We start from the raw sequence: 25250 nt of genomic DNA, 5'->3' as shown, positions 1-25250 counted from the left end.
AGCCGCTATACTAAATCGTGTGTGTGTGTGTGTGTGTGTGTGTGTGTGTGTGTGTGTGTGTGTGTGGTGTTCTATATAATATAATTACTAATTCATTAATTATTAGTTCATTCTCTTGCTCTAAGAGCCCTAGTACCAGAAGTACTTCCACAGCAGCCGAAGCAGAAGGATTAATTATTCAGGTATCTGGAATGCACTTCCAATCTGCAGACCCTGACAGCTACTGAAGCCTCTCTTGAAGGCTCAGGGTCCTGAAAGATCATGGTATCAACTATTTTATAAACTTAAGGAGACATGGATTTGGTTTCCTGATTCACCAATTGTTAGAGGCAATGGATATAATCAATCTGTATATAAAACTTTTGACAATCTGTGGAAAATGATGTGGTGGTTGGTTGCTTCTAACACTTTGGATAAATTGACAAAAGAAAAGAATATACTCCATGATAAAACTTCTGGCATCTCAGAATATGTAAAAGACCACAATGAAATCAGTGATAAAATGGACTAGCTTCAGGTGCACATAACCATTCTAAATTTGACTGTGCCCTGGAAGTGAATCTTCTCTCCAGCAGCCACAGAGCTTAAATTGTGGAAAATCAAATAAAAGCCCTCATTGTAAGATTGGTTGAATTACTGGGCAGTGGTAACTCACAGCTTTAATCCCAGCACTCAGAAGGCAGGGGCAGGTGGATCTCTGTGAGTTCGAGGTCAGTCTGGTTGGTCTTCAGAGTTCCAGAGAAACCCCATCTTAGAGGTTTGGAGGAGTATGCCTGAATTCCAGAGAAAATTCAAGCCCTGGACTTGAATGGTGCTAGCAATTAAACTACGGACTGTTGTAATTATTTTTATAATAAAACTGTGTTTGTTTCTTTTAGATTATTTCTTAACCTACCTATCACACAAATAATTAAGACGCTTTTATACTACAAGGCTCCACAACACAATTCTAAGCAGGTTAAGTCTGTTCTTAACCCTCTGTGCTGTTTTGTCTTCTTACTCCCAGCAAACATCCCAGAGAGCTTTCCTCAGCTCCAACTCCTTCCTCCTGATCTTCCTTGCACCTCTCCTGGTGGCCAGCTCCTCTCTGCTTCTCTCCCTGACTCCTCTCCCCTAGCTGGCAGGAAGTCCAGCCCTATTCTCTCCCCTGCTCACTGATTGGCTGTAAGCTGCTTTATTGACATAACATGAGAATAATTGGGGAGCAGAGTTTACACAACATTTAGACAGAAAATAAGAATTTAAACTATACAATAATAACCGTATGCCTACAAAGAACAATAACTGCCAAAGAACGGGGTCCTGTAACTTGAGATGGGGGTGTGTGAGGGGAGCCTAAAGATTCTCAAGGGCCCACCATCAGCAGATACACTCCCACCTCCACCCCTGAAGTACTACTGCCTTTCCCACCTCTGACTGAGGAAGCTGAGTCTTTACTGTCCGATAAACCAGCAGTGACCTTCTCTGGAGGAGGTGCCAGGTAAGACAATGCTGATGTCCCTCGGGCCCTCCAACAGTCGCCTCTAGACCTATAACCAGGCTCCTAGATGGGAGGAAGAAAGTGTGGTCCATGAGGAGGCGGGCTGCACTACTACAGAACCTGGAGTTTGCTAACTCACCCACGCAGAAGGCTGCGGAGAGTGTGGGGGTGGATCTTAAGGGTATGGAAAGAACTTGAAATTGGATCAGGCTGAGTTTGCTGATGTGGGACCACTGAAAGCTCATATAGCTTTTTTAAAAAGTGTCAAAAGTTTGTTTGAATGGTTGGCAAAGCATTTGTCAAAGGACAGTCTACTGAAAAAGAATTAGAGATGTCTGATGTCCCTTGGCTTAGTGTTGATAAAGGAATTTTAAGAGTCAAGGAAATTGCAATGCTAGAGTGTATAAGTGTTCTACAGCTTCTTCCTTTCTGCACCTGCTCTAGCAAACGGTAAAGACCATAGTCTCGAGCTCTCAAGAGACTTTCACAGATGTCCTCCTTAGCAACAAAAGGAAATCAAAACAAGCACCATACTTGTTAAGCAGCACTGTGCCACTTAGCCATCTCAGCTAGCCACAAACCATGCTGCAATTACATACCAAAATACATGCCACTGGGACCCAGGTCCTGAAGATCCACTCGGAGAGCGTCTCCTTGCACCTAAGTAGGATTTCCCCTAAAAGCTCCTTGATGTGGCAGAGGCGTTGACAGATAGCACAACTGACTTCTAGCAATAGTCCGGCCAGAACACACCACAGTCCTAAGTCTCCGTATGCCCTGTTTTCTTTCTTAATTGTAAAAATGGAGCAGTGGCAATGTCCTTCATGATCTTTAATTCTGATTTACGCCCATGTATAACTATTTCCAGAACAGGCACACCTCAGGCCCACAGCTCAATCACAGTTTCCCCCAGGTATGTGTGTTCTTCAGAACACCTGCTGCAGGAAGAGAGCTATGTGTGCTCTGGACCCTACGTGTAGAGGCCCAATGAAAAGTGCAAAAGGAACCACATGAACTGAAACAAGGTGATTCTCTTGTCTACATAGAAACCACCTTCATCCAGACCAGAGAAGACAGAGGGTGCTTATGATCAGGAAGCAGGAAGCAGGAAGCTTAGGGTCAGGAAGCAGACTGCACAAAGGACAGCACAAGTGTCCAGCACCTTGCTAGATAAAGGGTCAAACAATCACTCCTTTAGAGAAAAGAAGCCCAGGTGACCTGAGCTGACATCTAACTAAACACAGGACATTGTGCCCAGGCACAGGCTTTATCTTACACAGGTGTCTGCCCTCTTGAAGGCAAAAGGAAGAGCAAAGCAGAGGAAGGTAAGGTACTTAAAGTAATATGGTCTAGGAGAGGCTTAATCGTTTGAATGAAAAATGCCCCCCAAAAGCTCAAGTCTTTGAACACTTGGTCCCCAGTTGGTAATGCTATCTGGAGAGGTGGTTCTGGAAGAACTGCATCATTGGGGACACGTTTGAGAGTTCACAGCTTCATGCTGCTTCTAGTTCCGCTGCATTTTAAGATTTAATCTCTCAGCTTTCCTGCTTTGGCACCGTGTCCACATCCCTCCTCACCACAATGATAGACTCTTGTACCTCTGAAACCGAAAGCCAAAATAAATTCTTCCATAAATTGCTTTTAATTATGGTGTTCTTTATCACAGCAACAGAAAAGTAATAAAAAGGCTAAGATGAAATCATAACCGACACTTAAGACAGAGGTTAAGAGATGACAGAAAAATACTAAGAGGAGACGGCACAATCAGGGCTCTTCAGACAGTGAACAGGAATGACATTCAAGAAGCCCAAGAACACTGAACTGCCTTTCCCAGTGTAATAATGCTTTGAGCCTCCATCCTACCCCCATGGGAGAACGGCAGCCACAGAAGCATCTAGAAAACAACTCCTTTTTAAAACAATCAAACTGATAAGTTACGGTAAAGAAGCCAGGAATGGTTAACAGCATGCCTGTAACTCTAGCACTAAGGAGGCTGAGTTAGGTGACTGCCATAAGTTCAAGGCCAGCACAGGCTACAAAAAGAAACACTATGTCAAAACAAGCAATCAATCCTCTATAAATTAATACTGGTATAATTAGCAGTTTCTTTTTAATTATGTATTCTATGTGTGGGTATTTGGTTGAGTGAACGTCTATGTACCACTTTCCTGCCGGTAACTGGAATTACAGACAAGCGTGAAATGCCATGCGTGTACTGAGAATTAAACCCAGGTCTTTAGAAGAGCAGATGATGCTCGTAACTACTGATCCATCTTTACAGCCCTGCTTCGCATATTACTTAATGAAAGAAAATGTGTTTGTTATCTTTAGTGCGCCCAAAGTCCTGATTTGGTCTAGGTTATCCTAGATAAAACGTAGCGCTGCTGGCTCCCTTTCTCTAGCCATACTCTGATGTAGCAGGAGCCACCAATGTACTTAGTATATTATGGCGGCAAAGCACCTACCTTTGCTGTTCTTGAAGACAGAACTGTGCAAGTACATTGCTTGTTTGCAGACTGTACTTTCAAGGATACAAAGACAGAAAGCATGCCACACACTTTCACATGACTTAAAATATCAACATTATAGCAAATGAAGCAATGACTTAACGACTAATGTGTGCTTGTGGTCCTGGCATCCAGAGGTCTGGACGTTCAGACACAGCCTGGGCAACATAATGAGGTGACACTAGCCCTGGCAGGTTGGGGGTGATGACCTAGAGACCTCAGACGTGTGAAGTACTTATCCTTTATCACTAGATGATGCTCTTAGCCTTGTATTTTTCTATTTTGTGTATTTCAACTTAAATTTTATTATCTAGACAGAGCCTCACTACGTTGGCCTCTAATTTCTGATCTTGTTTCTGCTTTTCTATTTTGAATATAGATGTTAAAATTCAAAACATAAAACATGGGGGGCTGGAGAGGCTCAGCAATTAAGAGCCCTGGATCCCCTTCCAGAGGACCTAGAGGTTACATTCCCAGCATCCACATGGCAGCTGACAACTGTCTGTAACTCCAATTCCATTAGATCTGACACCCTCTTCTAGACTCTGCAGTCAACAGGAACACACACACCATGCACAGATATGCATGCAAGCCAAACACCCATACACAAAGTGAAATAATAATATATACACACACAAATGAAATCCAAGGTTTCTTTCATATAAGTAACACTGTCTTTAGTACTATGCCATACCACTTTCAGAAGCAAAAATATTGCTGAGTGTAGTGGGGGTGCCTGCAATCACTGGAAGGAGCTTCTAAGCAGGACAGTTGTGAACTGGAGCCCATCTGAGCTATATCATCAAGTCTCTAAAAACAACAATGGCTGAAGTGCTATAAACCTTCAGGGCTGGAGAAATGGCTTAGCAATTAAGAGCACTTTGGGGGGGGGGGAGATCTAGGCTTAATTCCCAGTACCCAAACTCAAGGGTAAAGAGGTATGGGGGGAGGAAACATGCTAAATAACATAAAAATGGTATATTTTGGGCTACTTACTTGAAAACATAATAGCTGAGCAAGCAACAAAACCCTAAAATGTGTGAAGCATTTTTCTTAACAGTTATCAGTTCTCCCATTGCAGAAGACAGACAATGTGCCAGCTACAATGAGTCTCTTCAGGAGAAACTTTTATCCAATGGTGAGACCCAAGGGCAAATGGGCCTTTATGGAGACAGATGTCCCTATTCTCAGAACACATCCCAGTCCATCTCAGGAGGTTTGGGACTATCAGCCAAAGATCCTATTCCTCCCAACTGACCAACAACCTGGCCTCAAGCCAGGAAAGCTACAGCACTCCTCTACAACAGCCCCTAAGCCAGCAGCACAGGACGCCAGATCACAAGTCTCAAATCCATCCTGCCCATTTCCAAAGCTTTGCTTCATGATAAGCAGCTGATACCACATGCACATAGTACTAAACAAACACAGCAACCGCCAGGCCTCCAGTCTATTTAGAGGTGGTAGAAGAAACAAATTTATTCTGTAAATAAGACCATCAACCTAGTCCCTACCCACCCTCCCTCCAAAAAATCATCCTCACAAGGACATAGAGATGCCACTTATTGGCTCCAGGAGAGTTCACAGTGGCCATGCCAAACCACCCTCTCTGAATAAAATCCAGGACAGCAGTCACAACACTGGGCAAACCTCCATCACGCCCAAGAGAAAATGCAAGAAGCAGTACTCACAGATTCCATGGCAAAAAAAGAAAAAAGAAAAAAAAAAAAAAAAGAAATCAGTGTTGCTCAGGACTGGGTATGAACTCCAGCAGGACAGTGTGCTCTGAAAGGGAAAGGAAGAGCAAGTTAAGTCAACACTACCCTCTTCTTAGTTCCTTTTACAGTTTAATAACTATAATATAACAAGTAATGTTACTAAGGTGTTGAAGGGACCCTGCTGTTTAAGGCTTTAGTCCTTCTAGTCTGGATAGCCATTCTTCTGAGCTCAGTGCTAGATGAAGGGCTGCCTTTCCCAAGCAGGACCTTCTGCTCTCTACCTGACCTCATCTGGATGGAGAGTGTCTTTAGACACAGATGCCCCTAACGACATTTGATATATGGCCTTAGACACAATGCCCTACTAGTTCTCCCCTACCTGTGCCTATAGGATAATTAGGTATTGTGTTCCATTTGTATGAGAGTGTAGCAAAATGCAAAGCAAACATCTTTAAAGTGCCTAGTTTCAACCAATTATACACACCTATTCTGGGAGCCCCTACCCACTCCCCAAGGACTATACAGCCTTTGTTCTCACTGAATAAAGTTGAAGTGGCTCCCAGAGAAGTCATTCTTCTTCGGGCACAGGAACCTTCTGAGCCCTGTGCCTTCTGCTCCTCCTGCTTTGGGGGCTGGTGGCCAACAGTCCCTCAGGAAAGAGGAGACCCACACTAAGGTGCATCTTTAGCTGGTCTGGACTTATAAAGGGCCATATCTGATGGTTTGTTTGCTTTACAGCAAGTGCTTACTCTCAACACTAAAAAAAAAAAAAACAGGGCCCCACAGGACAAGATGAGGAAAGACCCACCATGATTATCTGATGACCTGTTTGGTATGTCTTCCTTTCCTTCCCTATGCAAAAACTCAGCACTAGGTGTGCTTTACCTTAAGACAAACTTAGAGTTTAACAGAAATCCAAACAACATAATCAAACTTTTATCAAAATCTTACATTTTTGTGTCCTCTGTGAAATTCTTGTTAAAACCTGTGCTGTCCATCATACCCCCTACCCACCTACAACCTTTCTGAGCATTCTCCCTCCCTCCACAGCCTCTTGACACCTCCCACCATCAAAACTGTACTACCCCTGGCGCTCACTGGTTCGCTATCACCCGGCATAGTGCCTCCCACTGCCCCCACTCACACTTTATATCCTCAATCTACTTTCACATGCAGAATTCAGAGAGGGACCCGTTCTCCAAGACACAAGAATATCATTTAAGAACCAGGTGTACATGTCTATAGCTGCTGTGCTTGGGATGTGGAACCAAGAGAATCAAGAGTTCAAGGTCGCCCTTGGCTACGCTGTAAGCTCAAGACCAGCATGGACCGATCTACATGAGGTCCTCTCTCGGGCCTCTGGTGACAGACAGCACAGTTCTTCTGTATGTGGCACTGGCTGGTCACAGCTCTGATTGTCAACTTAGTAGGGGTTCTAGAAACATTCTGGGGGAAGCCAGGGATGCCTCTCAAAATTCTTTGGTGTCCAAGCTCTGGCCCAAATGCCAATAAAGTTGAAGACAAATTTTACTTCAGAATCCTAGCAGTAGATGTCCTTGTTTCTGAGTTCCTGTTGTAGACATTTAACTTGTGCTCTGTATTGCTTCATCACTGCCTTTTTGACAACTGGAAATTTTTATTTCTCTTGAAGAGGATGTTATCTCCTTTTCTAGAGACTGAAGGCATGGGGCACATGGAACATATACATAAATCGAGGCAAGATACCTATATACATTAAAAAACTTTTTTTCAAGTTTAAGAAAAAAATACATGACTAGAGAGATGGCTCAGTGGTTAAGAGCACGGGCTGTTCTTCTACAGGACTCGGGTTCAATTCCAAGCACCCACATGGCAATTCACAACTGTCTATAACTCCAGTTCCAGAAGCTCTGACACCTCACCCAGACATATATGCAAGTAAAACACCAATGCGCATAAAATAAAAACATTAATTGTACAAAGAAAACAATCATAAAAAAAAAAACACCACTCAAATGAGTAAACGAGCTTCCAGTCAGCACATGACCTCTTTTAATGAAAAGAGTTTGACAATGTGGACAAGATGATAACCTCAAATGCCAACAAAGCCTGTCATACAGGATTGGTGTAAGAACACAAAGCTGGCTGTGTGGCTGCACGCCTATAATCAGGAGGCTGGTGCAGTGGTATGGGAAGTTCCAGGTCACTCATTTGGCAGAGTGTCTGTGCAGCATGTGCCAACAACTCCAAAGAAGGAAGTGGGGGGAAAGGCAGAGTAAGAAAGATTCCCTCCAACCACATTTCCAGCAGATTTATTGAGACTTGCCCCAAAGTCTAGATGCATCTCTGTGAGTGAAGGATTAATCCAACTGGTGACCTAGCAGGAAGAACAGAACTACTGGTAAGGGTGACAACTGAAGCGGTTACTGAGGCAGTGTTACTCAACCTGAGGGTTGAGACCTCTTTTTGGGGGTTGAATGACTCTTTCACAGGAGGGTCAAATATCAGACATTCTGATTATTTCCATTATGATTCATAACAATAACAAAATCAGAGTTATGAAGTAGTAACGAAAAGTTTTGTTTGGGGGGCCACCACAACATGAAGAACTGTATTAAAGGGTCACAGCATTAGGAAGGTTGAGAACCACTGTCCTAAAGGAATTAAGCTGAATCCCCCCCCCAAAAAAAGTGGTGGGAGAACAATCTCACGAGTAATGTGGTTGTCCCATCCAATTCCATCCTATGGAGTGCATGCTTATATCTCCCCACGTCTGGCACTAAGAATGAGTCCCAGATGGTTTTAAACTTCCAATTCTCCTGCCTCAGCTTCCTGAATGATGAAATAACAGCCATGCATCAATGAAAGATGCAGGATTAGCTTTCAACAACTAAAGATGGGGAAATGGGATCAGAGGGAGGTATAAACATAGTTATAAATCAAGGGCAAGAGAACAGATACTTATAGAGATCATGCTATATATGACCCCAGACAGTAACACAGTGAACAAGAGTAAATTTTCTCTTTCACACACATCTGAGCACAGGGAAAACAGGCAAGCTGAACACGGTCAGTGTCATAATCCTACTGTGGTGTTATAGTTTTATAAAGCAAACCACTGGTATAGCTGAACAGTACAAGGGAGTGCTGAATCATTATCCCAAATACCAGCTCAAAGTAAAAGAGTGGTGTGTGTGTGTGTGTGTGTGTGTGTGTGTGTGTGTGTGTGTGTGTGTGTGTGTAAGCTGCAGAGGACAACATAGACAATGACCCGCACAAGGTCTGAATGGACAACAACAAACTCTTCCCCTAGTGACTCTTCAGGCTGGATGGAAAGAAGAATAGGAAATCTAACCATCTTTCAGGCATTTCACGCACACATTCCTGAAATTCCAACAATAAGGACATAAAACCCACTTTTTAGAAGGCCTAGATGAGGAAGAGATTACCAGCACCACACACTGTTACCAAATGCACAGACTCTCACAGCAGCATATTTAACAGAGCTTTGCCTAGGTTCCTTCCCACCAAAACTCAGGTCAAAGCCTAGCTGGCTCATGTGGGAATGCTGGAAAGGGGCCTGCTAAGAGGTGTGTGAGCCATGAAGATGCAGCCCTCGGAAATGTATCCACCACATCTGAACTCTGTCCAGAAACTTAGGTCCCCTTCTCTTTCTTGTTCTACCATCCACATGAATCTGTGTCTTTCCTCTTCCAGACATGTTCCAGCAGCATGGGCACTTTATCAAAGGCCAGAGGCGGATAAAGTCATGATCTTGGACTCCTTTATATATTATACATGTGTGTTTTCTTTGGAGTTCACTGCCAACTTGAGTGAACTTTATGAGCAGTGTGTGGGAACTAAGATGGCAAAAGTCCATGCTGAGGTTGTCTCACTGTTAGTGTGATGCTCCTACACAACTGCTGATTTACCCTCAACCTTCCATAACTCCCTATTTTATCTAAAATGAGTAATTCAGGTGAAGTAAGCAGCAGACACTAGGCACCAGCCTCTTCTATTAAACAAGAAATAGAATCATACAGAGCTCCATAAAAATACTTTGCCATTATACAAGCCTCATCTACAGGATTCCTTGCAAATTCCCTAGATTCCCCATCTTGTGTGCCCCAGAAACACATATTAAGAGATGTACAATGACAAACCTCAAACAGAAGCAATGTGCCAAGCTACATCAAGGAGCATTCATAGGAAAACAAAACCTGCTATAGGTGAGGCACCATTAAAACTTGAACCAGGGGGCTGGAGAAATGAGATGGCTCCATGGTGAAGAGCATATACTGACTGCTCTTGCAGAGGACCCAAGCTCACCTTTGGCACCTACATCAAGCGGTTTAAAAGTACCTGGAACTCCAGCTCCAGGGGAATCCAACTCCTTATGCTTCCAAAGACACCCATACATATTCCACACAAACACATAAATTTCAAATATTAAGAAGTGATTTAAGTAAGTGAGTGACTATATCATCAAACAAAAGGTTGAACCTAAGTGGGTTGCCTGGCTAGAAACTCATCTTGGAAGAAGAAATGCAAAGCCTAAGAACTGGAAGAGGAAGGCACACACCAGAGACAGCACAAAACCCACAGACAATGAACAGTAGTTATAAAATTACTCCAGTAAAGTTGTAAGAAACTAGATTAAGAGGCTGGAGAGATGGCTCAGAGGTTAAGGGCACCGACTGCTTCTCCAGAGGTCCTAAGTTCAATTCCCAGCAACCACATGGTGGCTCACAACCATCTACAATGTGATCTGATACCTCGTCTGGCCTGCAGGTGTACATGCAGGCAGAGCACTGTATACATAATAAATAAATAAATATTTAAGAAAAAGAAACTAGATGAATATGTCACATCCGGGTTCACTGCTAAGCAAGCAAAGTCTATGTGACATGGAGCTCAAAAGGGCTGCTTTAAGTCTAAGCTACTCTGGCACTACAGGGTGAGGCAGTTTTCCTCTTCCTCATTTTCTTCCTCTTCTTCCTCCTCCTCTTCCCTCTCCCCCTCCTTTGTTGGTTTGGTTTGGTTTTACTTTTTGAAGACAGGTTTTCTCTGTGTAGCCTTGGCTGTCTTGGAACTAGCTCTGTAGACCAGGCTGCCCTCAAACTCAGAGATCCTCCTGTCTCTGCCTCCCAAGGGCTCCTTGGCCGCCCCCACCACCACAACAACTACCACAAGCCAAGCTTTAGGTGAGCGATTTATCAACAGGTGTCCCACCTTGCAGGGTTCGGCAGATGCATCTACCCACTTCCATGGGACACGACTTCTCCACTTTGTACAGTATGTTCTGATGCCCAGCCACTACAACCAAAGACGACCACCCAACAGCAGCAACTTACTTCCCTAACTTAAAAAGAAAATTCTACTGCACATCTTCTCCAGTTCCAATCGGAAATCACTGTTACTTGCTTCTACTTACTTGCACACTTTCCGACACAAATGGGACCACAAATACAGACCCTTTTGTAATGAGAACATAGGCTAAGATGACTAACCTCTTTTTTAGGGGTGGGAGGATTATTTCAAGGCAGGGTTTCTCTGTGTAGCCTTTGCTGTCCTGAACTTGCTTTGTAGACTAGGCTGGCCTCGAACTCCCAAAGATTTGACTGCCTGTGCCTCCCTGAGTGTTGAGACGTGCCACAACGCCCTGTTGACTACTATCCTCTTAACACACAGGTTTTACACCCAACAGCAAAGCCTTACTTACAATGAGTAAAATCCTCTAGTGCTAGCTCCCAAGTGAGCATAACAAAACCTGTAGTTAGAAGAAGGAAAAAAAATGTTTACAGGGGCTAGAGAGATGGCTCAGTAGATATGAACATTTACTACTCTACCAGAGGACTCAAGTTCATGTGAGACAGATCATAACCACATGTAACTACAGCTTCAGGAGAGCCAATGCCTTCTTCAGGACTCTGGGCACCCACACACACGTGCAAATACCCACACATAGACAGACAGACAGACACACACACACACACATACATACATACATACACACACACAGCTCTTTAGACTTATTTATAGAACTCTGTAGTAGCAAAGGTTAATTAAACAAAAGATGAATAAAGGCGCCGGGCACGGTGGTGCACTCCTATAATCCCAGCATTCTGGGAGGCAGAGGCAGGTGGATCTCTGTGAGTTAGAGACCAGCCTAAGTCTACAGAGTGAGTCCAGGACAGCCAGGGATAGATAGAGAAACCCTGTCTTGAAAAACAGAACAAAAAGATGCCTAAAGGCAAGATGGCCCTAATGCATGACTATACATATGCACGCCTACATTCACTGTGCAAATGGACTTAGTTACTGACACACCCAGAGTATGGAACACTTTGGTCCCAGGAATGCTTAAGAGAGGGCTGGTGAGTGGCAGATCCTCATACAGGTGGTACCACACGTCTACCATAAGCTATCACTACTTTTTAACCAGGACCTTTCATAGTAACAGTATAATCTTAGTCTTTGTTGTGAGAAATCAAGTTCCAAGTGGCTGAGTAATTTGCCTAAAACTCCAATCAAGCTCAGCTTTGCAGCATGTGTCTATAATGGTCAGACACCACCTCCATCCACAAGCTGGACAACATCCCATCTTATTCTCAGAGAGCATTTAGGGCTGCAACTGACAAAGCCTTCAATTGATCTAAAATATCAACACAATTTTGTGAGAGATAGAATTCATACCTTTAAAAAGAAAAATGAAAAAAGAAAATCCAGGGCAACCTTAATTCACCCTCCATTTAAACCAGGAGCAAAACAGGTGTTCAAATGACTTGAACTCACCAAAAGTTGTCCTGTAAATGATCTCTTCTCTACCAGGCTCCTCTTAAATCACTCCCAGCTTCCTTTTGTATTTCTGCTTCGCCTCATTTGCTACATGATCTTCCTTCACTTGTTTCTGGGGTGGTTCCCATTACAGCCATCCTGCTTAGCAATCTCATCGACCTAATGTGGCTTTAGCCATGCTGTTTAACTCTAAGTCTGACTCTGAACTCCTTCCTATGTCAATGTCCAATTAGAGACTGTCGATCACTGTTTACACGCAACTCACCCTCCTTGTGTGCACAGCACACGTGGAGGGTATATTATTCTATCCAGCTTATTTTTCCTCAGCGTCCGGCGGGCTTTAGAAGCCCCTGTCTATGTAACCCTACAAGCCAGAAACCAGCTGTTCTTTCTTACTACCAAAAGTGAGCTTGTAAACCTTGCCAACTTCAATTCCAAAGGGGAGAGGGGTAACCTTCTACTTCCACTATCCTAATAGTTAGCTTTCAGTGTATGTCAAACTTATTTACCTTCATTATCATAATTTAGTTATCTCTAACACACACCCAATCCAATTTATTCCCCATACTGCTTAGACGGCAATCTATCACATCTGACACACCCCTCTCATCTATCCATCCATCTGGCCTACAAAACAGGTCACTGAACTAAAAAGAAATTTGATTCGTTTTTCAGATGTGATGCCCAAATGAGAAGAGTACATTATGATGGACACACATGAACAATGCCACAGTAGCACATCCTATAAAGCCCGCACTTGGGCGACTGAGTAGGAAGATCCAGAGCCCAAGACCAGCTTATGTAATTTTTTGTTTTGTTTCTTTTCTTTTCTTTTTCTTTTTAAAGCTTGTTTCTTTCTTGTTTGTTCTGCCTCTGCCTCCCCAAATGCTGGGGTTACAGGCATACCCCACACCTGGCTCTGTGTCTCTGTCTGTGTGTCTCACACACACACACACACACACACACACACACACACACACACACACACACTCAACCAGTGGAAGGATCAAAAGGGAAAAGACAAGACGTGGAGGAAGAGGGTAAATATTATCTAAGCACCTTTGTATACATCTGCAAAAATGTTACAATGAAACCCATTGCTTTGTACAAATATGTATATATAACTAATTTTTTTAAAAATCACAAGGCTGGGCATAGTCAGTATATGCCTTTAATCACAGCACTCAGGAAAGAGAAGTGGGTAGGTCTCTTTTTGAGTCCAGCTGGCCCACAAAAGCCAGTTCCACAGCAACCAAGACTACATAGAAAGACCTTATCTAAAAACAAAAACAAAACAAAACAAAAAAACACAAAGGGCTCTTCTCTACTCTGCTCATCTGGCAAACTCTTTATTAACCCTTCAAAAATCAAATCTAAGTCTTGACTTACTTCCTAAAAGTCTTCAATATATATTTTTCAATTCACCCACTGGACATATGTAGATTTTATATTTTCACCTTACATCACCACCAGAGACAGCACTGCTCAGCAGCCCACACACTCAAATTATGTCACCACCCACAACGTTCCAGCTACCTCATAGATGCTTCGGATGATCACTATAACTTCAAAGCTGGGCACTGTAACTTGGCAGGATGGAACACACACACACAAGAAAATGCAAGTGTCAAAGGACTGGACTGCAAAGAATACAGTCAGCTGATACATTAACAAGAAAACATATAAAGCTAATTTATGTACACATTGCCATGGAAATTACAATCTCTACCCTTAGTATCCCAACACCTTAGCCTTTTGGTCCATTCAACTGATATTCTTTGAAACATGAAAGTTCAACTGAGATGAAAATAGCTTACATACAAAACTAAGACATGAAGACAAAGAAAAACAAGACCCCCTCCAAACCATACCTCCGTGGCCTCTAGAAGAGTGGCTGTGGCTCTAGAATGCTGGCCCTGGGAGGGCTGCAACCTCCTACATGCATAAGCTAGCACACAACATATTCTCTAACCATGATGCCTTTGAAAATACCCCCTCCCCTTTCTACTACTCATAAAGCATTCAAAACACATTCCGTCAAAACAGAAATGCACACTGATGACTAGACCAAACTCAAACAAGACCGCCTCTCAAGCTAGAAGCCTTCCTACCAGGTGTGACGGCGTATGTCTTTAGTGCCACAACCTGAGCGGAAGAGAAGTTGGATCTCTGAGTTTGAGGCCATCGTGGGCTATATATGTATAGTGAGCTCCAGGCCAGCTAGAACTACAAAATGAGACATCTCAATAATTTAAAAAATAAGAGTCCCTATGTGAAAATGAGAGCAGAGCCAGCCGCTCCCTCCACTCCACAGCTTGCCATATGCTTTGACAAGGAGCAATAGTTTGAAGAGAGAAGATAGGCTCCTTTGCTTTAAAAATAGCTGCAATGATACAAAATTAGTAACACTTGGTTCTTGCCTTTACACAGGCAGAAGAAAATGAAGTTGGTGCATCATCTACATGTAATTAATTCAAGACCCTCTACTTAAACCATTGCTTAGCCTTTCCATTCACTAGATATAAACAAAGAGACACGGATCGCTCAACATGTCTCCTAACAATTCCAGCTCCTGACATACTGCATTTTTCTATGTATGAGGCTGAGGACTACAAAGCTAATTCTCACCTCCCTGATCCCGACTCTTCACAAATAAATCTAATAAATGATCACTGACTTAGTTCTTCCTATATATGAGATTTTCACAAAATTGAGAAATCTTCCTCTTCCTTTACAAAACTGTTGGAGAGAACTAATTGGGGGGAGGGGTGGCTTTAAATGCAAAGGTTCACTTGTAAGGAAGGTATTCCAGTCAGGGTAAGTAGAGTGACTTAAGTTCCCTTCTTCACTCCTACCACAGACCAACTCCCCAAGATGTTGGAGTAAACAGGGTACTGTTCCTTAATAATCAGCAAAAGTTAAAGTGACCAATAGCCCGCTCATACATATTTCAAAACAGGTGTCTTCTAGAACTCAAACTTGCTCTATGGAATGAGATCATGACATCCTATGAAAACGTAAACCTCTTACAGGAACTTAAGCAGTGAAATACTCAACTTCAAACACATCGAAACCTATTAGTCAAGATAGTGGCTCACATCTCTACTCCCTGCACTCAGGAGGCTAGAAAAGAACAACCTGAAGGCTGAGGGCAAATTGGCCTATAAAATGAGATCTTTTCTCAAACAAGCAAAACCCTTCTTGATGCCAGTAGCCTAAAAGCTCATGAGCATCAAATGACAAGAGTCTAGAGTACAAAGTGGAGAAGCTGCTGAGATCCCGGGAGCTGAGCACACTGGTGCTCTAAAGAACGTATGCTAGCTCGTAAGACTGAGTAACTGGGTAAAACCAACACTGCCCTAAAATGTTAGGCAGAACAACATGAAGCAGGGATCCATCCAAGTGCAGTTACCCAAGACATGCAGCCTAGTAGGAAGCCAGGCGTGTACCTCGCAACACATACCTATTGTCTCTTTACTCAGAAACTTGGCTTTAATTGGTCAACTTAAGAAATAAATTATGTATGCATATGCCCCCTGTGTGCAGATGCCCAGAGAGAGGAGAGGAGGGTCCTCCTTGGAGCTGAGGCTATGGGCAGTTATGAGCTGTCGAATGTGGGTGCTGGAGGAATGGCAAGTGATGAACCCATCTCTGTGGCCAGAATGTCTCTTTTTTTAAAAATTCAATTTACTAATTCAGTATAATGGTAACACTCTTCATCTCTAAACTGCCACAAATGCCTAGAAGGACAACCTGTACTGGTTAGTGACTGTGCTAAGCCCTCTATTAGCCTAGAATGTGATTCTATGAGCAGGTCAGCCAGAACTATTACACAGAGAAACCCTGTCTGGGAAAAAAGAAAAAAGAAAAAGAACAATGCCTGAGATTGGCCTCTGGCCTCTATAAACATAAACAGATGATGAAATCTAGGAGGCAGGGAGAAATCAATCCAAATCAGACTGTTGGACAACTGCAAACCTACCACTCAAGAGGTTGAGGCAGGAGGACTGCCACAAGTTTGTTCAAGGTTGATCTGGGCTACACCTTGAATTTCCATCCTGGGCTACAAAGTTGGACCATGTCTCAAAAACAAAAGGATTTCAAATAAAATAAACAACACGCACACACGCACGCGCTATAACTTTCAAAACAGGAAACTACAAAGCTTACAGAACCTGTGGGAAACAGAACAGCAAGCATAGGGGAGGTGTACAAGGTAGTCCTAGTCTCACAGCACTCAAGAGGCTGAGGGAAGAGCACTGAGTCTGGAAGTAGAAAGCCAACTTGAGCAACATAATAACAAAATCACATGAAGGAAAGGGGAAGAGAAAGAAAAAAACAAAAAGCAGGTATCTTATCATGGTTGAACTGAGATGAAAACAAAGCCATCTAGCAATGGCAGAAGGGATCTCTTCTTCCTAGAAACAAAGATGATACAGATCCTGTGCTGATAAATATGAGAGAATCCATGCCCCAAAATGTCTGCCCCTTTCAGCGTATACAAGAATGGAAAGGCTATTTCATGCTCAGCTTCTTCGTTCCCGTGTTCTTAGATAAGCCAGAAGAACAAGCTGCCAAACTCTCTCCTCAGTTCACTTTCAGTATTTCCTCCTCACTCGCCTCCTCCTTCTTCCCTTGCCGAGTGGGCAAATCACCCCTAAATCTAGCATCCCAGTCTAACCTCAGGTTTCCTATCCCCCTGGTACTAACCTGTGATCAAAGGAGCAGTCAAGCAGTACCACTCACTGGCTTCTAAGTGGGTCCTCCCACTGACCTTCCTAGCCAATGAGGTTGCAGTGTGCTGCTCCTTTGCTGTGTCATCGCAGCACCTCCAGTTTTATATGGCTCAAATGTCATCATGAACCCTAGTTTCTAATGACTACACCTTCAAGGAGCCTTCACGTTGTAATCTGGTTAATTTTCATATAGCTCAATGTTGGGTACTAAAGTCTGTCCAAGTACTCTAGTATTCTAATGGACAGAAGAGTTCCCAAGATACAAAGACATACAAGTCATTGCACTTCTATAGAGCAGTGACAGGCAATACACTTACTACAGTCACATAAATGACAGCGTCCAAGGACAGGCTAACCAAGTACTGGGATATAGAATATGTTTACATACAATGTACACACACATGGCGAAGGGACTTGGAAGCTGGCCAGCAAGCACACAATACCCCTAACTTCTAAGACAATTAGAAATTACACAAAAATTTAAAAAGTTATTTTGAGAATTCAAAAGAAATTGAGAAAAGGCTTTTTCTCTCCCAGTATGGTCTGCCCATACATTGTGTCACCTCACCACCTCACCTTTGGCCACATCAAGCACTACATATGGATACTAGAGGATGAAGAAGCTACCTGTGGGCCTCCAAGAAAACCAGAAGATACCTAGGATCTCTGGCCTAAGCCTTTAGGTTTGCTGAAGGCTGAGCCAGGCTTTGAAAGGAGTGTGGCCTCGGGAGCTGGAATCTATTGAGCCAAACCAAGACCCACAAATGAGGCTTTTTATGGACTTGGCCCAAGGACTATGTAGAATCCAAAAGCCTGGCCATACTGAAAAGTTAAAGGGTTATTTTTCGGGGGGGTGGGGGGTGGGGGTGTGGGGGATCTAAAGCATAGCCCGTGAGGTCAAGTTCAAACACCAACTACAGTACAGTAAGGTCTGAAGGAAGGAATCCCTAAGAGCCAGGTGTGATAGCACCAGACTTTGATCCCAGCATTCAGGAGGCAAAGGAAGGCAGGTGCCTGAATTCCAAGACAGCCAGTGCTTTACAGAGAAATCTGGTCTCCAAACACAAAAACAAGAATGAACTTCTACCTTTGTGGCCTTTCTACCTATAGAAATCCTGTGTGTGTGTGTGTGTGTGTGTGTGTGTGTGTGTGTGTGTGTGTGTGTGTGTTTGTGCGCGCACGCATGCACAGGGGGGGAGGAGGTGGCGGGGCATGAATATCTCTGATTAGTAAAAGTGTAAATGGGGAGGCAGAAGCAGGCAGATCTCTGTGAGTTCAAGGCCAGCCTGGTCTCCAAAGTGAGTCTGGGACAGCCAAGGCTACACAGAGAAACCCTGTCTCAAAAAAGCAAAACAAAACAAAGTTTAAACTAAGTGGCAAAAGCAGCAAACTTCACAAAGACCTAAGAAGTCATCTTCTTATGGTCTTGAATAAGAACACATTTATTTTTTTCTCTCTTCCTTCCTTTTAGTTGGGGGGTGGGGTAAGGATAGGGAGCCGGGGTCTCACTGTAGACCAGACTGGCCTCAACTCACAGAGATCTCCCTGCCTCTGCCTCCAGGTGCTAAGATTAAAGTCAAGTACCACTACCAAGGCAAGGAACTTTCTCTTAAGACATGATGGGTCGTGACCCACAATCTGAAAGACTGTGTGGAGAGCCTAGAAAATGTCCTCTAAATCAAAGGATCCGATTGCCAGTTTTCAACCTTAGCTGCTTCCTGTACTCTACCCCTTTTGGATTAAAGATTTACCTCGGTCCACAACTTAAAGAGGGTTAGAGTCCACCGCAACAGGAAGACAGAGCAGATCTGCTCAGTACAGGGTAAGAGCACTGTGTCAGAGGTTGCTCATTCCAGGAAGCAGAGCCAACTGCATTCTTCCTATTTATCTCAAAGGTAATCAGTACAGTGCAAAGTTATGATTGTCACAGTTTACAATACAGGGTGTTCAAAAATCAAGTGTAAGCCAGGTACAATATTGTATACCTATCACCTGAACACTCAGGAGGAAAAGGCAGGAGGACTAAAAGTTCTGGGCTAACCTAGGCTATATATCATATATCAACTTTGAGGCAGTGGCAGTTTTAAAAGTAATTATATGTACAATCATAATAAAGTTCTGTTTGCTATATTCTTAAGTTGCTCTTTTTTGGAAGTGGGGGGAGACACAATCTTATTATGTAGTCCACACTAGCCTCAAACTTATGATGCTCACGTCTTGGTGAGCAAGTAATGAGAGTGAGAAGGCTGTCTGAATACACTGCCATGGAGGCCATAATACTGAAGGAAACACACACCTTAAGCTTCAGTCACGTGGCTGAGCAAAACCGCACCACAAGCAAGAAACAGCATTTGCATGCAACACTAAAACTGTTCTAGATTGGCCGGGCGCGGTGGCATACGGCTTTAATCCCACCCCTCGGAGGGAGAGGCAGGTGTACTGCTGTAAGTTCGAGGCCAGCCTGGTCTACAAAGTAAGTCCAGGACAGCCAAGGCTGTACAGAGAAACCCTGTCTCAAAAACAAAACAACTATTCTAGATTTATCTACAAAGTCTCAAAATAGTTCAGAATGTTTTCATTCCAAATTGCCATGCATAATTCCTGCTAAAAGCTGAATTCAACACAGACTAAGACACACTACAGGATAAACAGCTTCACCACCACTGCACAAACTTCAAGAGTGACCACATCTTGGGGACCAAGCCAGTCTACTATTTAACCCAACAGTTCATGACTTACTCCCATCAAGATAAAGAGACACAGAGCAGAGTGTGACGTTTTAGGATTATGTTGAAAACACAGAATCCAGAATCACCTCCACATTCTGTGTCTCTGATTTCTTTTACTGTCCGGAAATAAAGAAGACAATGAGATGAGTCATATCAACAGCCTTCTTCCAGGCATCCAACATCCTCAGAAAAACATGCATGCACACACGAAATAAATACACACGAAATACAAATAAATTTGGATCCAGGGCCATGGGATGCTGTCAAGATGAGGACTACTATCCATGTTCAGCCATCAGGGGTCCTCACAATCAGGTGAAAGGCTCTCAGACCTGACAGGACAGTCAGATCCAGGAGCATAAACATGAGGGAAGCCACAAGGAACCAGAACAGGGCTGACTTGAACCCTGGTCTGAGTGGATCTGCCCAAATAAACAAATAAATAAAATTTTAAAATATTAAAAATTGTTCTTAAAAAGACAGTACCTATGAAGGGACTGTGTGTGCCTGCATCCCTGTGCTTTAAAAAATAAAAATAAAAATAAAAGAGCTGGGCATGATGGCACATGCCTATTAATCCCAGCACTCGGGAGGCAGAGGTAGGTGGATCGCTGTGAGTTCAAGGCCAGCCTGGTCTACAAAGTGAGTCCAGGACGGCCAAGGCTAACACAGAGAAACCCTGTCTCGAAAAACCAAATAAATAAATAAATAAATAAATAAATAAATAAATAAATAAATAAAATAAGTTTCCAGTGCTATGCTTTACTTCTCTGAAGTAAGGTCCTAAGATACTTACTTTACATTAATTTTCATTTCATTCTGAAGGAGCTACAGAAAATCTCAAAGCAGACTTTATTATAGAGATCTCTCTCACACACACACCCTCGGAAACAGGAGCTGGCCTCAAACTATAATCCTCAGTCCCCAAAGAACTAGGCACGAGCCACTACACCTAACTCTCACACACTTCTGTTTTAAGATCTTGAAAATACAACAGCAGAATATATTCTACCACCCAGCAATTAATGCAACATCATTGGAAAAATATTTCAGATATACAATCTTGATTCTAAGAAAATTAAATGAACCCTCTATAATTAAACAGTGGTCACTGGTAAGCAACTCAAGGTACCAGCCAATGATATCCACTCACCAAAAACGAGATTTTCCTCTACTGTTATGAAAGACTTTTCTGGGATCATTCAAGATCTTGGCCTGACAGTTTATTTTCCAGAAATTTTCAAAATAATTTACTACAATGTAAACTTCAAATTCAGTATAGAAGGTAAAAATCCTTGTACTGGAAGCAGGATCAAGATCAAGCACAATTATTATCCTAAAGGCGGGGGTAGGGGATATGGATGAATAGGTAAGACCGCTTGCTCTGCAACCATGAGGACTGAGTTCAAATCCCCAGTACCCATGTAAAAGGCTGGACACATGTGTATGCCTGTGGCCCTACATTGGGGAATAGAGACAGGTGGATCTCATGAGCTTGCCAGTCAACCAATCCAGGCAGGGTGGTGAGCTTGCTTCCAATCCAATAAGGTCTCCAGACACCAGGCATGAAAGGAGACCACTACACATCCTCTTCCAGCCTCCATATGCCCCCCCAAGACACACTCACGTGTGTAAGTGTTACATTAAATTTACAATTAAAAATATCTCAGAAAGCCAGGTGCCATGACACATACCTTTAATCCCAGTGCTTGGGAGGCTGAAGCAGGCGGATCCCTGTGATTAAAGGCCAAGCTGGCCTACAAAGTGAGTCCAGAACAGCCAGTGCTACCCAGAGAAACCCTGTCTCGAAAAACCATAATCAGAGAAATATACGTTAATAAGCACTAAAGGTGGGGAACTGAAGCAACTGTCCCAAATCCTGACTGTCTGGACTCAGAACTGCAGAACCTACATGAAAGCCAGACACTGGAGTCAACATTAGATCTTTAGTTCACAGGCAGCCGATCTGACTGTGCTACGGCTTTCAAACAAGGCAGAAAGGTGAGGAGGACACTAAAGTATCCTCTGACTTCCACAGGAGTCACCCAGATACAGTAAACACCGATCACCAATATCAAAAGAGTTAGACAGGTCTGGCATCTCAAGGAATGCAACTGACAGTACAAAGAGCATAGGAACTGTGAAGGAACAGAGGCTGCTGCTGAGGAAACAAGCAGAAAGAGAAGCATGGCAAGTTGTTGGTGCCTTTTTAGGTTCGGGCAAGATGACAACCCAAAGAAGTTGGTGCCTTAAAAAAGATCCCAATTAATAATGTCCACGTTTCCTCACCAAGGATTCAGTTCCAATAGTCCGGCCATATTCAGAGAGGGCTACAGCATAACTAAAAAGTGCTTGAGTATGGACGGCAGAGGGGCAGAAATGCTACATTTCTTCCAAAGAGCCAGGACAGGGTGAGGAGCGGCAGCTCAACAGCTCCAGAGCCAGCAATGTCAGCCCTCACAAAGCTCCCAGGCAGCTGCAGGGCTGGCTACAGGGGTGCTAATGTCTTCAAGCACAAATCCCTCCTTTGGGTCTATCTTCCAGGTTTCTTAAACTACGTTCATGAACCAGTGACTGTCCAACAGTGTTCTACAATGTATGCCATAGTATATAATCTACTTGTCCGTCATGGCTGAGAGGAGGCCCTTTCACAGTTTCTTTCCAACCCTGATTGGGGGGGAGGGGGTGTCTAGAAATATTTCTGGTGCCAGTTTTCTCCAGACATAATTTTTGTCTGTCACGGTCTGTCCCAAACTAAGTTTTAAGGCAAACAAATTATTTTTTACAAATTAGACTGTGTAGCACAGACATTATTTTACACATCCAAGATTCATTCCCAAAAGTAGTTGTAAGAGGGGCTGGAGAAATGGCTCAGTGGGTAAGGGCACTGGTGGCTCCTCCAGAGGACCTGGGCTCAATTTTTAGCACCCACATAGCAGGTTATAAACATCTGTAACTCCAGTTCCAGGGAATCTGACAGCCTATTCTGGACCCCTAAGGGCACCAGGCATATATGTGATGCACATACATGCAAACAAAATACCTACCCACAAAAAAAATATTTTTTAAAAATAACAAAGTTACAAGAACCTCAGAGAGGAAACTGTTGTCCCACAAAGAGCAGATACTAGTTTAACCGTCTTCTGCCTACATGCCTACCATCCAACGACCAGGAATTCCAGAGCACTAGACACTATCACAATGTGGCTCTGAGGCTTCCTGGCAGAAGGGAAGTCTGCACTGGGCTCCCTCCTACATTCAGACCCTGCCAGTCCAAAGCACTACAGCAAGGCTGGACCTCCTCCTCCCCTGACTGCAGCTAAGAACAAACACATGCTTCACCACAGCACTGCCTCTGCTTCCTCCACGACACAGGTGAGTACAAGGGTTTCCTCTAAAGAGGAAAACTCTTAATGTGAAATATCTCAAGCTTGCTGAGAATCAATACAAAGGCATACACACACATTCCCGGATACCCAGTGCCCTCCAATCATCAGTCCCTGCTCCCCAGAACCCTACCTGTCTGCCATACATGGAAAATTCTTTACACATGCTTTTAAAAGTCTTTAACCAGACTGGTTCGGCACTTTCAGCCAAGTTTTGCAGACAATGAATGTGGTAAGGACACATTTTTCAGAAACAACACACCATAGATGAACTAAATGTGTAAAAAGTAAAAGTTTGTATAATAAAAAGGTACATTAAAAAGCAGGTTTGCATGGGGGACGTGGTACAGAAAACCAAACAGCTACAAGAGTAATGCCACTGTGAGTCGAGAGGCTGGTCCCAGAGTATATTTACTGTGAAGATAACCACGCAAACTGGAAGACCAGCTCAGGAGTCAAATGCTTGCCTTCCACAAAGACCCTGGGTATAACTCCCAGCCCTCAGGAGGGAGAAATCTTTTCATTGTCGTCATGATGAGATTTAAAATACCATGTAAACAATCTTAGTGCATTTTGAGAAATATTTAGCTGAGAGAAGACCCGCCCTCATGTCAAGTGCCATGTGCCCCTGAATTGAACAAAAAGAAAGCAAGGTGGAACATCAACATCCTCTCTCTGCTCCCTAACTGTGGACAAGATATAATCAGCAACCTCCCTTCTTAAATCAGGAGCCAAAATACACCCTTCCTTCCTTAAGTTGCTTCCTGTCAGATATTCTGTCACAGATGAGAAAATACAAATCCATAGAAAAGAAGTATGTAAAAAACCAAGGTATCAAATTTAGTCAGAAAGAGTGACCCAAGCTAAGGATCAGCTTCTAGGGCACTCAAACTCACCATGGCTAGACAAAAGTTGGTAAGGAATGTTGCCAAAGAATGTGGCTATATAATTTCTGTGCTTCTGAATAAAAAGCAACAGTACTCAAACAGCTAAGTGCTAAACTATAACTTTTAATTACAAGCAGAATTCTATATTGAAAGCTTCCACCTAAAAGCAATGAACAGAAGATTGTATCCCTGAAGTAAGCAAGCTTTCATGTCTACCCTATGCACTGGTGATAATTTCTCCCTCAATGAATACTTGTAACTGGCTGGGAACACTGCAAGTGGCTGCTCACCCATATTTCTCTTTGGAGAAGAGAGAAAATAACCTAGCATTCTTTCTTTACCATCTGTAAAGTATCATTGGAATTATTTGTGGAAAGGGATAAATGGTGAAGTTAGCTGACTGTATTACTAGCAGCTTGGTAACCACATGTTTGGTTGGACCTTGGCCTCTGCTGGACTATACCAAACCCAGGAAGAACAAGAGTACCAGAAGCCCACCACCTTTTGCCCCCACTGTCCCTTCTTCAATGGCAAGGAATATACAATTATCCTGAACCCTTATAGGTCTATTCAGGGCTACCTAAGCAATATAGGCAATAGAATACTGACTAAGACACACGGCTACATAATAAAAAACCTTTCTCAAAACAACAGCAGTAAAAAGGCATTACAATTCAGACAACTTTAAAAAGTACAGCATAACGGTAAAGAGTAACTGGGCTACAGAAACCACTTTTTTCAAAGTGGTGTATGGTGCCACATATCTGTAATCTCAGCACTTATGAAGTAGAAACAAGAGTCCAACGTTCAAAATAATTCTTGGCTGCACAATGCACTCAAAGCCAACTATGTATCTGTCAGGAGATTAATATCTATAAAGAATTCCAAAACCGCCAGGTACACTGGCGCATGCCTGTTATCCCAGCACTCTGGGGAGGCAGAGGCAGGTGGATCTCTGTGGATTTGAGGCCAGCCTGGTCTACAAATCGAGTCTAGGACAGCCAAGGCTACACAGAGAAGCACTGTCTCAAAA

The 25250-nt window shown here is 43.2% G+C and overlaps 1 protein-coding gene across 5 annotated transcripts in view; it reads right to left on the bottom strand.

The window, feature by feature from the left end:
* The window catches only part of ANKRD11 (ankyrin repeat domain containing 11), a gene marked incomplete at its 5' end in the record, with an annotated part of 158009 nt that overhangs the window by 91514 nt on the left and 41245 nt on the right, over positions 1 to 25250 (bottom strand). For 4 of the 5 annotated variants that reach the window (XM_084756307.1, XM_084756306.1, XM_084756303.1 and 1 more), the window contains one exon: positions 5676 to 5769. The exons of the other annotated variant lie outside the window; for it this stretch is intronic. The remainder of the gene's footprint in view (positions 1 to 5675; positions 5770 to 25250) is intronic. 5 annotated transcript variants of the gene reach the window in all.

This window comes from Acomys minous (assembly GCF_964271855.1).
Source record: "Acomys minous genome assembly, chromosome: 14".
In the NCBI taxonomy this organism is placed as follows: domain Eukaryota; kingdom Metazoa; phylum Chordata; class Mammalia; order Rodentia; family Muridae; genus Acomys; species Acomys minous.
This window is presented reverse-complemented; position numbering and strand designations above follow the sequence as displayed.